At 32.0% G+C, this 16,134-nt stretch overlaps 1 long non-coding RNA gene across 1 annotated transcript; it reads right to left on the minus strand.

The window, feature by feature from the left end:
* Nucleotides 1-2,516: 2,516 nt before the first annotated feature.
* Nucleotides 2,517-12,378, minus strand: LOC134696797 (uncharacterized). Its single transcript, XR_010103019.1, has 2 exons — nucleotides 12,215-12,378; nucleotides 2,517-3,799 (listed from the first exon to the last, which is right to left on the minus strand). It is a non-coding gene; the product is annotated as an uncharacterized LOC134696797 (long non-coding RNA).
* Between the last annotated feature and the right edge of the window lie 3,756 nt (nucleotides 12,379-16,134).

Genomic DNA, 16,134 nt, shown 5'->3' on the forward strand with positions numbered 1-16,134 from the left:
TTATTTCACTTAAATAGCAAGAATTTTAGCACATGAGATTACTCACAAGGCCATAGGTGCATGTACAGCTTCCCCAAAGAAGACCTTTTTGTTCAATAAACTGCATGTGACTTTTTTCCTTTGTAATACTGGTTATTCCAAGCATTTCTGTCAAGTTTTGTCATAATCAGTTCAATAGTTTGAGAGAAAATCTAGTATAATGAAAGACGACATCTACAGCGATTCGAGCAAAATTTCTTCGACAAATCCAAACCAAGCCGCATCAAGATAGAATAGAGTGTGGACCAATAATTGATCAAATATCTATCTTATCTGCCTTCAAACAGTTGAATATGATACACAAGAGGATTTTAGGAAGATAAATACCACTAATAAACCTCTTTGTCTTCTTTATAAGGTCTCTGTAGGTCAATTTATACCTCTCATTTCCTCAAAATTTCAACTTTTCAGGCCAAAAAATAAAAATATTGGGGTAACTTTCACTCATTTATGGTAGAAATGTTATAAGAAATGAGTAATTGAAGCATTTTAGCAGAATGAACAATCCATATAAAAGTTTACTGTCTCCAAGGAGGTTTCAATAAAATGTTATATCATAGCAAAATATAAGAAATAAGGAGAAAAAGCCCACCCCCCTCCAAAAAAATAAATATATGCACTTAGTATGGCTTGTTCTGTCAACTGAATATTCATGGTACAGTCCTATTTCAAGACAACTTTCTCATAAAATGTGTTTTGGAGACTCAATCCACTCAGAATATTTATTTTTTTGTATTATTTCACTTAAATAGCAAGAAATTTTAGCACATGAGATTACTCACAAGGCCATAGGTGCATGTACAGCTTCCCTAAATAGGTGTAATACCACCATTGATTTTCCCCTATTAGTCTTTGTTAAATTTGCACTTTTCAAAAATTTGTGCAGAATTTATCTTTGTTTCAAATAAAGAAATACTTAGCATGAGTAAAGTTTTATCCTGTCCAATTCTATTGAAAAATGTTCACCTAACATTTCATTGCATATAAGAAAGTAACCGTCATTGGAAGTTAACCAATCAAATTTATCCCCCTATTCGATATGTGTACAAGGTTAAGTCACCATGTAACCTCAAGATTACAAAAAAATGTATAGAAATCACAAATAAAAAATAATGGTGTTTTGAAATACCCAAGACATATGTTCATGACACAGAAATAGTTTTACTGCAATAAAATGTAGGATTAATTACCTACAACGGTCAAATTCAAGGGAATATTTTTTTAGACCTACCTACAAGCGGATGTGACGTACCTTGATTTGGTGGCATTTCACCTTTAATGACACATGGTTATCTTTTGAAAGACATTTCCCAGCAACATTGCATCAACTATAATTGGACAGAAGAATTTATAGGACAGCAATTAAATCAAATTCAATATATTTATTTTTAAAACAGATATGCAAACTCATGTATTTACAATCTGTTGATACCTGTAATTTTGAACAATGCCATGTTTTTCTGTGTTTTTTAGGATACTTTTTTGCACAAAAGCTATTGGATGCTGGATGTGTATTGATTCAAATTTAAGTTTAAGTTGTGTGAATTTATATGTTGTTTTTAGCCTTTCAACAAGCTGTCAGTAACTGTGATCTGGACTTTTTTGTTTGGGGTGTATACAAAATGTAAGTGCCATGCTAAATTCGCTCTGTGTTTTTTTTAGATGTAATTCATCTTTGTATCCATCAGATGAATAATGCTCTTTTAAAAGTTATTTTTATAGGTCTTTTTTATGTAGTATATATAATATTATTATACCTCTGTATGTTTTTTCTATATAACAAAAAAATATTGAAATAATTGTGCTATTTTATTCCACAGACTGTTTGCCGGTCAATAGTTTCAAAGGCTGTTACCTCCGTTAATAGTTGTATAATTCTTAAATGATTGTCATATTAGACATGATTGTTCGAGAGGACTTGTGGTAGTTGGTATTTACGTTAGTTATTTTTCACTATACGACGTTGACCGAACTTCTTTTCGTAACTAATGTATACAAGATGGCGTCGATAATATTTATTTTCACTGTACGTTAATCGTTAAATAAAATAATAAACACAAACATGTTCGTTTGAATGATAACAAGTGTTTGTGCAGTTTATTTTTTATTAGATAGTAAATTTCATTGAGTACATATTTTTGCGTTAACCAACAAATATACATGTATTCATGCGCCAGGCCTATTCAATGACATAAAAATGCAATTTACATGTAACACATTCTGTTTCAACTTGTCAATATTCTGATTTGTCAAATATGGAGGGTATGCAAGAATCTGCTTAATAACACCTCCTTAAAATTTAGATAACTGAGGTTTCTCCCTATATCTTAGAAAAAATTGACACATGTTGATGCAAATCGTGTCCTTACGTATTTTCAGCTATTTTCTTAGAAGTACACGATTGCAAATGTGCATATACTATTTTGTTAGTCTGAGGGTTTCGGTCTCTGTTTGGAAAAATATATTAGGCACAATGGGTACTTGCTTCCATTTGTGTAATCTGAAGCTTTTATTTAGCATGTTCAAAAACAAAATAAATGAGAATATACGTTTTATTCAAACTGTTAAATTGTGACTATTTTTTTTAATGAAAATCTGTTTGTCCCAGTTATCTGTATGAATAAAAACTGCATATGTGACACCATAGTCATGACTGAATTCAGTCATCTTGCACTTCTACTTTCATCTTAATTTATTTGAATATTCAATTGATAATACATTAAAAATTAGAGATTGGTAGCAGTTGGGTGTGTGCAATATCCTACACAACAAGTTAAATGCTCTGAGGGGTATATACAGTTTTTACATAAGAAAACTGTTGACTGAATTCAGTCAATTTACAATTAAACATCAAGAATCATCTTCCTTTTTTCAAAACTAGATTATAGTATTATAGAAAAAAATTCCAAGTTGATTCTAAATATACATATTAATGTTAACAATAACGAAAATCTTGACTGAATTCAGTCACTGGCACCACTATTTATTGACATTATAAAGTACATGGTTTGTGCAGTAGAAATATCTATACAATATATACAAACACATTTTAAATCTAAGTCTATGACTGAATTCAGTCACATACTATTATCGTTCTGTCTTATACATTATGGTATTTTCCCTGTTTGTATCCACACCATAGGTGTTTAATAAGTGATCTTGTAGTTTTCAGACATCAAAACAGTTGGTCTATATTCCTATTGACTGTTTATTATTCCTTGAAAACTTCTTTAAGCGTAGTAAGGTAATCTTCTGATGTTACTACTAATAGGAGGTGTACTTCTATCATAATCAGCAACATATTCTTTTTAGAAACAGTCTTATATAGACAATCCCAATATCAGTAGCGTTGATAGCAAAACAGAAATATATAGCCACGACTGGGTCAAGATCGATTGGTAGCGATGCTTGTGATAAACTGTCTTTTTCGTTATGATTAGTGAGGCTGCTATTTATAAAAAAAACTGCAACTATGATTAAATATTTTCTTCTCTTATTTATCTTGCTCTCTATATTATTTTATTCTCAATTAATTGTCAATCTTAACTTCTAGGTTGCCTTGGCCGTATTTGGCACAACTGTTTGGAATTTCGGATCCTCAATGTTCATTAACTTTGTGCTTGGTTGGCTTTATGAATGTTTTCGTATGATATTCACTGATGAGTCTTATGTAGACGAAACGAGCGTCTGGCGTGCTAAATTATAATCCTGATGCCTTTGATGACTCTAAGTTGTCCATTGCTGATAAAGCTTCTTCTACCTACAAAGAAATTTTATCTTTAAATTTGATGTTATTTGTGCATATATTATACAATCAACGACTATAAAGATACTTGTTATCTTAACATATGAATATCTATACCTTTATCATGTTCATTTATTAAATGCAAGTAAAATTAAGCTTTGAAAATAATTATTAGAATTTGGATAGGTTGTTTTAAGATGACACACTTAACCATGTTTACATCAAATAAAATTGACATGTGGCTTAGAGTTAGAGATGAACCACAATATTCTTCTTTTATATTCACTGAAGAAGGAACAAATACTTACATACAAATTTGCACCTGAATATGACCAATCTAAGAACTTCATACGTTTTTTTGTTTTTTTTAATTTGAGAAATTAAAGAGAAATAATTGATAACTTTTCGGTCTACATTATATTAATCCAAAGATCTGTATACTTTTTGGTTTTGATTCAAAATATTAATTTAGAGATATTGAGTTTGTTTTTTTAAGGGGGGAGGGGGTTCACATGTAGCGCCGTATCTAAAAAAAACAATTTATGATTATTGTTTAAAACTTTGCCTACTTCTTAGTTATATTAATCTTAAGTTCTGTATTCTTTTTGGTGATGCTTCAAAACTTTAATTATGAGTTATTGAGTTTTTAGTATTAAAAAAGTATGTTAAGAAAAGGTGTGTTTTCACATGTCACGCTGTACCTCAGAAACTATTTAAGAAATGATTCCTTCGTGTCATGCTCTATGCTCATTTTAACATGGGTAGGCATTACATTTGTCGATATTTTATACTGAGCGATAGCGAGGTGTAAAATGTGGTCAAATATAATGCCTACCCATGTTAAAATGAGCATAGAGTATATATGACACGAAGGAATTATTTCTATTCTAATCGGACAAATACAGTGTTTTTATAGGTCGAAGCGTACGAAAATACCGTAAAACTGTTTGGCTTTTCCCGTTTCCTCCCCGAGGAGTCTGTGCATTACATTTCATATTAGATAAGTTTAAAAACTATGGGCAGAGTAAATATATGTTGTTTTATAAAAATACACAATAAAAGTTTATGCTTGCTGCTTAAATGTGTACAATTTAAAGGATAACGATGGGAATAACGTTAATATACACAGTAAGTTCGTGCGCATGTGTCAAACATATTTTTTATGCTCATTGAAACACGGCTTTGTTTACAAAGCGTAATAAGGACGTCATATTAGAATTATGATTATTGCATAAAACGACGGGCGTATCATGAGCTCATAGCACAGCTGTTTATTTAGTAATGCGTCAAGTACCTAGCTAACTTTAAGATCGATGACTTGGAAGGAAGAAAAATACACAGATCATTTAGGCATGTTTTAGATAAATAAAAAAAAAAACAGATGTGGTATGATTAAATAAGTTTTTATTGATTCAATATACTGCATATTTTAATAAGATCAGAAACAGGTAAAATTATAAATTATCTCCCCCCAAAGAAAAACATAAAAAAAGTGTCCCCCCTTTTATGCTTTAATGGACCGAGATGTAGACCGTAGAACTAGACTCTTTGTTTGCAAATTATCAAAACATGTATCACTAGTTCACAATTGGTTCATGTTTAGACAGTAAGGTGCATATCCCAGGTTTTTTGTTAACATAAATCAAAGGCATTTGGTTAAAGTCCGGTTAACATATAACATAAGGACAAATTTCTATATATTTATTTCATATTAAAGAATCGAAAATTCCGGAAATGAATTTGCATCAACATGATTAATGAAAATTGCAACAATAAATGTTAAATTGTTGTAAACCATGTAAACTGAGGTCACAACTTTCAATCATTGTTATTCGTAAGGAAAATACCAAACTGAAGAGCGAGTTAATTGACGTTCAAATGAGGTCCATGCGGAATAATTTGATATTTTACAATATACCGGAATCGGAAGGTGAACAATGTACCCACATTATAAACAAATTTTGCGTTAAAAGTCTGAAAATAGAAAATGTGGACACAAAGTTATCTATTGCTGAGGCCTATCGTCTAGGAAAGCATGGTGAGAAGACTCGTCCGATTCTAGTGAAGTTTTCAAATTTTGAAAGCCGGGATCTGGTGAAAAAAAGCGCAAAAAATCTAAAAGATACTTGTTTCGGTATTTCAGAACAATTACCTTTGGACATCCAGAAACGAAGAAAAGAAAAGCTGCCGATTCTAAAGGACTTACGCGAACGGGACATTAAGGCTTACTTTGTGAAAGACCGTATATTTGTAAATGGGAAGGAATATTTGCCATAGGACAAATCCAGAGAACAATTTTGTAAATTAAAATGTCTATGTTGGAATGTTCATGGTTTAACTTCAGTCTACAAAGATAATGACTTTTTGAACTTAATAAATGATTATAATATTTTATTTCTCAGTGAGACCTGGTTAAAAGATAATTACTTGTTAGTTATAGATGGTTTTGAAAGAATTTCTTGTGTATTTCGTAATAAAAATATAGGTACTAGAAATGAAGGAGGTATTGCTGTTTTTTGTAAGAGTTTTTTATGTAACGGTATTATTGTTGAAAAAGAATTAAATGATGGTATTATTCTGTTAAAACTTGACCATAGTTTCTTTGATACTGATAAAGATATTTTTATTTGTTTTTCTTATGTACCACACGAAAGATCTAATTATTACCAATTATGTGATATAGATTTTCACGATATTATTGAAAGTATTGTAAATAACTATAGTGATAAAGGTATTGTTTTGGTATGTGGAGATTTAAATAGCCGCATAGGTGAATTAAGTGATTTTTTACTTAATGACGATCTAGATAAATATGTCGAAAGTGTTCAGCACGTTGTAAACCCCATTATTTCTGACAGAAGTTCAATGGACAAAACAGTTAATGCATTTGGCCGTAAACTATTACAAATGGGTTTTAACACGGGTTTAGTTGTAGCCAATGGCAGGCTTTGTAATGACAAAAATGGTAATTTTACGTTCTGTACAGCCAAAGGAAGAAGTGTAAATGACTACCTACTAGTGCCCCCGAGCGAATGTAGATTAATCAATGATTTTAAAGTGCTACCTATGAACGAATTTTCTGATCACATGCCTGTTTACTTCGAACTAGACTTATCTGTTATTCGTCAACAAAACCTCCCCCGAGTCCATAAATTCATTAAATGGGACAACAATAAGTGCGATGAGTATATTGAAATTTTACAGTCTCATAGTGACAGCCTCTTGAGTTTGGTGAATGATCTATCTTCCGAAATTGATATTAATAACGCAGTGAGGGAGATAACCCGAACTATCTATGAAAGTGCATATAAAGTTTTTGGACACTCTGTTTTAACTCGAGACGATATATATGTTAAACGACCAAATAACGAATGGTTTAACGAGAAATGCGCAAATTCACGAATAGAATTTCACACTGCTAGAAATTTTTATATGCGTCATCCGACAGATACAAATAGAAATTCATATATAACGACTAGAAACAAATTTAATAAAGTCAAACGTAATGCACAGTTTAACTTCAAGAAAAGGAAAGGAATCGAACTTTGTAATATTGCAAAAAGGGAACCTAGAAAGTTTTGGTCCGCTGTAAAACCGAAAAACAGATCAAAATGTTTAGTTGAAAATAATGAGATGTTGAACTATTTCGAAAATATTTTGGGATCGAACCCACCAGAACTTTGTGATGAAGTTTTACATTTATTAAACAATACCGACTTTGGTGAAATAAGTATTGATATTCTCGATTCAGAAATTACAGAAGATGAAATTATAAAAGCTATACAGAAACTTAAAACTGGCAAAAGTTCGGGAAACGATGATATAATTGGTGAAATGTTAGCTGCGAATCCTCTTTTCTTTGCGCCTATTTTTAAAATTCTTTTCAACTCTATGTTTGACAATGGAATATATCCAGATAATTGGACCGAATGCATAGTTATCCCTGTACCCAAAAGCGGTGATTTGTCGGACCCTAACAATTTCAGGCCGATTGTATTGGTGAGCATTCTTTCTAAGATATTTACTAGCATATTAACGGAACGTTTGCTGTCGTGGTCGGAAGACGATGACGGCGTGCACAAAGTTGACGGCAACTGTAAACTACGCTTTTTCAATAGCTTTAAACATACAATATTTACATGTATTCATAATATCTTTTGAAGAAGAATTGTTTATCATGATAAAATGATGAATGCATGCCATAAGAATCCACATTACTAGTAAGGTAAATTAATATTTAATCTATAAAGCACGAAACGGACATATAGAAAACGTCAAAAAATCGGTGTAACTTGTAACATTAAATTAGCATAAAATAGAGTTTGTGACCTAAAACTTATACAAATTTAACATTGTGTCCCACATTTTCGTATAATAGAATTGTTCAGATTCGGACTGTGACATTATATGAAATTTACCGCAAAAAAATCAAAAACGACCATGGTATATATGCTTGGAATGATCTTCGTTATGTGTAAGAAATAGTAATTTAGAAGGTTTATAATCAAAGTGGAAGAATCGGTTAGAAAAAATGTGTAATTGTTATCTTTTTATTTTTAAAATAACTTGGTATTCGAAATGTGCAAAACCAGAGGTTTATTAAAATCTGCAACATATGAATGATTCGATAGTCCAGACTTAAAACCTGATTTTTTTTAAATGTCCAGCTATTATGTTACATTCTAAAGAAATGGCGGTTTGACGCTGTTTTCTGAAAAGGATTCACGGCATCGTTGCTGATTATTTCCATTTTACTGCTCGTAGCAAATATTTATTCATATTTTCGAAATGTGCATTTGCTGCACTTTTTTGTTCGAAAAAAAAGAAACATTTTGAACGTGAATGTTTGGAATTATGTGGTAAACTAAGTGTCCAGTGTTTTTGTTACGCTTACGTTTTCTGAGGGAAAATACCGACGTGGTAAATGGTTTTTGTAATTTGAAGACGTTACATTTGTAGACTCAGCTTTGTGCACGCCGTCGAAGAGAAATTAATAGACAATCAGTTTGGATTTCGTCCTGGTCGTTCAACTGTTGACGCCATTTTCACACTGCATGGAATTATATCACATATTTTAGTACAAAAGCTTCAGCTTTTTTGTGCCTTCGTGGACTTTCGCAAGGCTTTTGATAAACTACACAGAAGAATTTTGATATACAAACTGCTAAAGAATGGCATTAGTAACAAATTTGTTTCTATTATTAAAACTTTATATTCATCAGTGCGTCTTCGTGTACGATCTGGAGGAGTGCTGTCAGATGCGTTTGACAATTTTCTTGGTGTAAAACAAGGGGAACCTTTATCGCCTTTGCTGTTTTTGTTTTTTATTAACGACATTATTCAAGATATTTCCGTTGAAACAGATAAAGACATCGTGTCTCTAAATGGATTTTTAATATATTTGATCTTATTTGCTGATGATACCGTACTTTTTGGAAAATCAACGAATGTGCTGCAACATTTACTGAATAAATTACTTCTATATTGTAATAAATGGAACATAGAAGTAAACACGGAGAAGACAAAAGTTGTTGTTTTCCGAAATGGATGGAGGCCTGTGGTAAACCGTTTTTATTACAACGACAGAGAATTAGAAATTGTGAACTCCTATGTATACCTCGGTGTATTGCTCCACTATAATGGAAAATTTTTACAAACTCAAAAGCGTTTATCTCAACAAGGATCAAGAGCTTTATCTTCACTAATAAATTCATTGAAACAAATATATGTGACTACTGAACAACAAATTTTCTTATTCGATAGTATGGTTGGATCCGTTTTAAGTTATGGGTCTGAAATATGGGGTTTTCATCGTGCTGTTGATATAGAGCTTATATATAATAGATTCTGTAGATTTATTTTGAAACTTGGTAAAAAAGTCCCTACACATTTTTTATATGGTGAACTTGGGCACTTGCCATTGCATATTTTGAGAAAATATAAAATCCTGAAATATTGGATTCATATTGTAACTAATAAACCTCATATTGTATATGAAGTTTATAAACTTTTGTACAAAGATGCAAATAATGGTAAAATTAATTGGGCGTCTAACGTAAAAAAATTGTTATGTAACCTTGGATTTTATGATGTATGGATTTCACAAGATAGTAGTAAATTATCATTTGATTGTATAAAAACACGTATTAAAGATCAATTTTTACAAAACTGGAATACAGCTTTAGAAGAATGTAGTAAACTTTGTATTTATAAACGATATAAACTAGAATTTGGTTTTGAAAAATACTTAGATTTTCATTGTAATGTATCTATATTAACAAAACTACGTAGCGGCACACTTAAATTAAATGTTGAAGTTGGTCGTTATCTAAATACTCAAAGAGAAAACAGAATTTGTATGTGTTGTAATATGAATGTTTTAGAGGACGAGTATCATTTTGTTTTATCATGTCCAGCGTATAGATCTGTACGTATAGAATTTTTACCTTTATACTACTGTTCTTGGCCAAATCGGCACAAGTTAGATAATTTATTACAAGCTCATTCTAAATCTCTGACAGTAAAACTATGTAACTATTTAAATGCAGCTTGGAAAATTAGATCGCATATATTGTCATAATATTATTGTATACTCTGTAACTACTGTTCTCTGCTGTCTTTTGTTTGTCATATATTGTATATATTTTCGTTTGCCATAGCATGTATATGCTTCTTGCAAATAAAGTATTCATTCATTCATTCAATCATTCAAATATTTATTAAAATAATGAAATAACAAAATTTTTATTGACAATGATAAAATGTAAAAAATCAAAATTGTCACTTAATTGCAAAAAATAGATGTTTGACTTTTGATCCTGCATAGAAGGTGCGAAAATTTAAACCTCGACAAGCGGTTAACCTCTGCAGAAACTGAATTCGCTACCCTATTAGATTGTATGATTTGTCGTAGCCTCGGGTCCTGGCTCACTGATTGCTATAACCTGTGATCCTGGGCCACTGTTTAACCATAGATCCAGTATAAGCTAACGCTGACGAAATAGAAGGCTGGATTAAGATGTCAGTGTTGCCGGAAGAAATCTCAGTACGACTTATATAATTGATTAATGATTTTTACCTAAGAAAATGGGGTCAATATAGGGCAAAATACTTTATATCGATCGAAAAAAAACCAAGGAGATCCAGCATTGATAAAAATTCCTTAATTGTTATTTGATAATTTGAATAACAGTTAACACACATATTTTCTTAATACCAGTTAACACAAAGTATGAAAGTACCTAATCAACCTAAGCAAAAAAGACCCCCCCCCCCCCATTTTTATTAAAGAATTGTCCATATTTTTACATGTCCTTTCTGTAATTTTGATATAATTTGGGTCCAGCCATTTTTAAAAGGGCCCGGGTTCAAACCCAGGATGGGGGGGGGGGAAGAGCCTTATGTTTACCTATTCAGACGCATTCATCGTCAAAAAGGGGGTTCCACCACCTTAGATACGACGCTTGTCCCAAAAGCAGTATTTTACCGTTCGCTGTGAAAACTTTTTTGGGGCTAGAAAAGACTAGAGTTATTTTTTTATTTGAATTTATTGTCTGAAAGACCTGCAGAGACAAAATGTAACCCAGAGTTTATGATATTAGTTCACTGACTTGGACTTTCCCGTACTATTTATAGGATATCTGATGAGGAGTTGTTTTTATTACTATTAATGATCACATATTCTTGCTGATTATCAACTGTGAAAAAGGAAACAATGAATTTACTTCGATGCAGCGACTATCCTGTCCGATAAAGATCTTTGTCAATTTGGGGAAAACGTCCTAGATTTTATCCTTCCTCCGTCAAAGTTTTTTCTTTGATTATATCATCATAAAAAATATGACTGCGCATCTCATTACAGTATAACCACAGTATCCGTGAAAGGCTTATAATTTACTGTATTCGATACATACGTACAATATCATTTTCAAAAGTTCAGATTTCATTGCCTAAATTTGTCCGTCGAGTATTGATTTGATATTCAAAATTCCTTTTTCAGTTTTTGAGAGATTTCTTTAATTGTTTTGCCTTGTATTTTAAAATCTCATTACTGGTTGGAGTGTATCATCTGGTTTATAAATAAAGCGCGCTTTTCAAACAGCGTAATCACATGGCAACAGAGATTTTTCAAAATGAAATATCCTATACTTTTTGTGTTCATATGAAGAGTTTAATTATATTTTGTAACCAAAAGAAATACGGGTCCTGAAATATAATATGTTACAAATGGTCTGTATAGGTGTTTTTTTTTAAAGAACCTCTTTGATCTCCAACACGTCGGTTGTCTCGTATAAATTCTTTTCGTGTGCGTGCTACATCACGCCTTTAAGTCTACATGTGTTTTATAAATCTAACGTCTCAGAAATTAAAGAAACTCAGTGTCTTTAAAACAAGTTTTGAGATATAAAATAAGGATTGTTGAATTCTTACCTATTTCAGAGAACTAGCGCAAGGACAGGTGTGGTATGTCCCCAACGACGAATACACATCTAACTTTGCTCATTTTGTGTAGGAAAGGAAACTGCCAAATGAAGACCTATGTCTGTATTTATATTTTAACTGAACGTCTTCCTGTCAAATTTTTAAGCGCGGAATCTTGTTTACAAATAGGTTACATTTGATAACCTTAACCTTTGCACCCCAACCTATGATTTATTACAGTTGCGAACATTGGGATAGGTGTTACGGAATTTCGATGAATGACTTAACCTTAATGAGGTCAAGAGCAACTCTACAAGATCCATGTTAAGATAATAACAAGGTCACTTAAAAATTTCTGATTCAGCTTTAAATATTGTAAAATAAAAATGAACGGAGATTCAGACTGAGTTATTACTAATCTATACTAAGTTATTTATGATGTTAATGTATCTTAAGCAATATTAATAAAACTATGTCTTATGATAAGTTATATCAAATTATGTGATAAAATCGTTGGTTTTATTGTTATTTAACTAAATACAATTTTCCCATTTATACTTTGAAACTCTTGAGATTTATAGACAGAAAGTAAACTCATAATTTAAATAGCACGGTTTTGAAGAGGATTCCAGTTTCTAAGCTGGCTTATTGTGCAGTTTTTTAAGTAAAAATTCACAGCATTTCAATACCACCACTCTCTCCCCTCCTTCCCCCCCCCCCCAAAAAAAAATAAAAATATCAAAGCATCTCAGGTCGTTCGTTTCCTTGGATAGGACAAACACATAAATGTCGCTTCAGAATTTGTTCAGAAAATGTCAAATTTAGGACATTTATATATATAACGAAATTGAGCTATCATCTCCGAAAAAACTGAGTGGCAGATACAATAAACATATTCACAACTTTCTTTTCACTTTTAGTGAATTAAACTTGCGCTTGTGTATTGTCATTATTGGGACTCTGTTCCATGTGTTGTTTGTTTAAAATCGTATCCATATCAACATCGCTTGCGATGACTTTTTTGGTTTTGTGCTGTTGGGTTTCTGGCTGAATTTTTTTCACTCTCATATAAATTTGACTCACAACAACAATTCTTCTGAAGATTACCACAGAATTTACGTTGGACCCGTGTTTATGTTACTTTTTTGTCATTTCCTGAATATTTAATTTGACGGTTGGACTATACTTTGTCTATATGACGTAAACATTTATCTTCTACATTAAAAAAACCTGATTAAATTTTTATGTAAACCGATATAAATTTACAACTTAAAATGTTGTGTACAAAATAAGCAAATACATGTTTGTGGAACTGAATCAGGGAAAACATTTCATTGTCTTCTTTTATACAAAAAGATTAAAGTTTTTCTTGATGAAATTGTACCCATGATGTTTTTAAGTAATGCATGAAGTACTAAGCAAACTTTAAGATCGGTGACTTGGAAGGAAGAAAAATACGCAGATCATTTAGGCAAATTTTAGATAAATAAAAAAAAAGACATGTGGTAGGATTAAATTAGTTTTTATTGATTCGATGAACTGCATATTTTTATAAGATCAGAAACAGGTAAAATTATAAATCCCCCCCCCCCCCAAGAAAAACATAAAAAAAGTCCCTCCCCTTTATGCTTTAATGGACTCGAGATGTAGACCGTAGAACTAGACTAGAAATGTGGTATGATTTTTTATTAATTCGATGTACTGCATGTAAATCATAAATCACCCCACCCCACCCACCCTTTACGACTTTTTTAAGGCGTGATATTGCACGCACACGAAAATAATTACGAGACAACCGACGTGTTGAAGATCAAAGCGGTTCCTTAAACAAAAAAAAATGTTTTAAAGTTTTAAAGTATACTCATGGAAATGGGGAATGTGTCAAAGAGACAACAACCCGACCAAATAAAAAGACAACAGCAGAAGGTCACCAACAGGTCTTCAATGTAGCGAGAAATTCCCGCACCCGGAGGCGTCCTTCTGCTGGCCCCTAAACAAATATATACTAGTTCAGTTATAATGAACGCCATACTAATTTCCAAATTGTACACTAGAAACTAAAATAATACAAGACTAACAAAGGCCAGAGGCTCCTGACTTGGGACAGGCGCAAAAATGCGGCGGGGTTAAACATGTTTGTGAGATCTCAACCCTCCCCCTATACCTCTAACCAATGTAGAAAAGTTTACATACATACCTACCTTTTGTCTTTTCATCTTCTATGTTTACCGCTGTCTGACTTTGTAGTCTGTATACAAACATTCTTCTTGAAATCGTATGCAAATCTTTCAGTTTTCGAACGAGCTCCCGTGAATCCAAAAAAATACGATCATTCGTTTTTGTTTTAATATATTGAAAATGTATGTAAAGATCAAGAATAAAGACTTGATGTTGGTTTTAACTGTAACCATGAATTGTTTAATTGATAAAGGGGCAATATTGACAGAAACAAGTGCGTACTATACTCACTTCATCGGGAGTCTAAAACTACAACCGAATGTAGGTTATAACCTCACACTATACAGTAACCGGCTATATTCTGGTTTGAATTAGTTTACATTTGTGATTTCTAGCTGACTATGCGGTATGGGCGTTTTTCATTGTTGAAGGCCGTGCGGTGACCTATATTTGTTTTATTTGCTGTGTCATTGGGTCTCTTGTGAAGAGTTGTCTCAATGGCTATCGCACTACATCTTCTTTTTTATATGTATATAAATTACTTAAACGGCATCTAAACAAAAGTCATGATCCGACCTCGACACAGATTTTATGGCCAGATCCTCAAGACAATTCATGGTGAACATATTTCTATAAGCAAGTTGGGTTCGGTCACTATAGGGGTTATTTAACATATGATGAAAAAAATCAGGATATTCATGATCATGATAGAATAATACATTTTTGCAGTCGTATAAAGAGGTTAAATAACAAAAATGAAGATTTCAGTCATTTATATAAATTGCAACTATTGATCTATTGATAATTTTCACTTCGTTCTATATTTATTTCTTGTCAAATTATACGTGTTTAATGGTAATTATCCATAATAATGGAATTAGATCCGCACATTTTGATTTAACAAAGTTCGTAGCAAGGAATTTCTAAGGGGGTTACATTACTCGTTAATAGTCGTTGTTCCAACAAAGGAGTAGGTCCGGTAAGGGCCGATTTTGGCCTCATATTTCAGGTTCATCTGACAAATGATTTTGACCCATTTTTTAAACACTTCAGTGTCTATTTCATTTGAATCAATTAGTTTATGTGAAAGATTTGAACTGATTAAGTCATTAAAAACTACCCGATTCAAGCTCAAATACAATGTATGAAAAATCAACCAAATATGCAGAAAAATGTCACTTTTGGATGGTTTTTGGCAAAAATGAAAGTGGCCGCATCCGTGTTCATCCTCAACCTTTATATATGTTATGCATTGTCATAAAATACAACTTCCATTTCAATATTATGGATGAACACGAATGCGGCCACTTTCGTTTTACACGAAAACCGTCTAAAATTTAACTAAAATGTAGGAATTGCATGAAGAATTCCGAGTAATTTAGCACAAATTTCAGGTGCCATGCAGTACCCGATATATGTTCATTGTATATTAAAAAAAAGCCCATATTTATGTAGCAGAAGCACACTACTGTTCAATAAATAACTAAAAGTTTACATATTATCAATTTTTTAAAACTGCTACATTTTGGGGCCAAAAAAGGTTCTTTCCTGGACCTACTAACGTCACGCACGCTGTTCCTACAACTCCTATAATTTAAAACAGAATCTTCGAAATTTCCTCCGCAAAACAAAATAAAATGTTAACAAACACTAACCACTATAAAAACTAATTCAGTATATGTTTTCCTTTATGTTCTTATAGGTCTTGGTCATATGCTTAGTAATATATAGTATATTTGAGGATTAAAACA

The sequence above is a fragment of the Mytilus trossulus genome, chromosome 14 (genome assembly GCF_036588685.1).
Source record: "Mytilus trossulus isolate FHL-02 chromosome 14, PNRI_Mtr1.1.1.hap1, whole genome shotgun sequence".
Taxonomy (NCBI): Eukaryota; Metazoa; Mollusca; class Bivalvia; order Mytilida; family Mytilidae; genus Mytilus; species Mytilus trossulus.